This window comes from Saimiri boliviensis, chromosome 4, assembly GCF_048565385.1.
Source record: "Saimiri boliviensis isolate mSaiBol1 chromosome 4, mSaiBol1.pri, whole genome shotgun sequence".
NCBI lineage: Eukaryota > Metazoa > Chordata > Mammalia > Primates > Cebidae > Saimiri > Saimiri boliviensis.
The window spans coordinates 92,844,762-92,846,525 of record NC_133452.1 but is presented as its reverse complement, the minus strand read 5'-3'; the positions used below and the strand labels follow the sequence as shown (position 1 = coordinate 92,846,525).

The 1,764-nt window shown below is 54.6% G+C and overlaps 1 pseudogene; it reads left to right on the top strand.

Moving 5' to 3' along the window:
* The first annotated feature begins 734 nt into the window (after positions 1-734).
* On the top strand, positions 735-1,764 carry LOC101036158 (selenide, water dikinase 2-like; annotated as a pseudogene).

Below are 1,764 nucleotides of genomic sequence, written 5' to 3'. Positions count from 1 at the left end.
TCACTGATTGTCCACTACATGCTAAAGACCATACCAGGTCATCTTAGGTCAGCGGTTCTCAAAGCGTGGTCCACAAGGTCAAAACCACTTTTATGATCATACAAAGATGCTTTTCTCAGTGTGTTGAGATTTGCCCTGCGGGTGTAAACACAATGGTGACTGGAACTGCTGGGCATGCATCAAGACAGCGGTACCAGTTTGTCACTGTGTTCTTCCCCACCATACCCAGTATGGGAAATCCCTTCCTTTTATCAAAGTGAATTTTTTTTTTCTACTTTCATATAATGCGTTAAGACGGATGCATTTCCGGATACGAAATCTTCACCTGTGAGACTGGTTTACGATGATCAGGTTTAGATATTAAAGGTATGCTGGGTTCATAAAGGAAATTGGGAGGAAGACCTGGCAGGCTGCCCGAGGCGTGAGTCTGACCGTGCGCGACGGCGGAAGCCTGCGGAGAGGCGGCGGCGGCGGTGGCAGCTGCGGAAGGCTCCTCGGCCCAGCGGGCTTGACTCTGGGCCCGAGCTTCTCCAAGTCCCGGCCCTTCGAGCCCCAGGCGTTGGGCCTCAGCCCGGCCTGGCAGCTGACGGGCTTCTCCGGCAAGAAGGGCTGAGGCTGCAAGGTCCCGCAGGAGACGCTGCTCACACTCCTGGCGGGCCTGACGCGGCCGGCGTGGGGAGGCCCCTACTGGGCGGGGGCCTGGTGGGGGGTCAGGGAGAGGCGTCCCAGGAAACCGGAGCGGGCCCCAGCCCCACTTTTCCAGCCCTGGGCATCGGGATGGACTCCTGCGTCATCCCCCTGAGGCACGGGGGCCTGTCGCTGGTGCAGACCACGGACTTCTTTTACCCCTTGGTGGAAGATCCCTACGTGATGGGCGCATAGCTGGTGCCAACGCGCCGAGTGACTTCTACGCCATGGCCATTACTGAGTGTGACAACGTGTTGATGTTACTCAGCGTCGGCCAGAGGATGAGTGAGGAGGAACTGAAAAGGTAACGCCATTCATGGTCAAAGGCTTTCGGGATTCGGCTGAGGAAGGAGGGACTGCAGTGACCGGTGCGCAAACGGTGCTCAACCCTTGGGTTCTAATCGGTGGAGGTGCCACTGCGAAATGCCAGCCAAATGAATTCATAATGCCCGACAGCGCGGTGGCTGGGGTTGTGCTGGTATTAACCAACCCGTTAGGAACCCAGGTTGCTGTCAATGCCCACCGAATGGCTGGATAATCCTGAAAGATGGAATAAAGATGGTGGTCTCCAGAGAAGAGGTGGAGCTGGCGTATCAGGAAGCCATGTTCAGGATGGCTACCCTCAACAGAACTGCTGCAGGTTTAATGCACGCATTTAATGCCCATGCTGCCACAGATATCACAGGCTTAGGCATTCCAGGACACTCCCAGAACCTCACGAAACAACAAAGAAACGAACTGTCCTTTGTTATTCATAATCTGCCAATAATTGCCAAGGTGGCTGCCTTCAGCAAGGCCAGTGGACAGTTTGGGCTCCTTCAAGGAACCTCAGCTGAAACCTCTGGGGGATTACTGATTTGTCTGCCTAGAGAACAAGCTGCTCGATTTTGTTCCAAAACCAAATCCTCCAAGTACGGAGAGAGTCACCAAGTGTGGATTGTTGGCATTGTGGAAAAGGGAAACCGAACGGCCCGGATCATTGACAAGCCGCGAGTTATTGAACTCCTACCTTGTGGGGCCACAGCTGCTGCTCTTGCTCCTGACAATTCAAATGCCTCCTCTGAGCCTTGCTCTTGA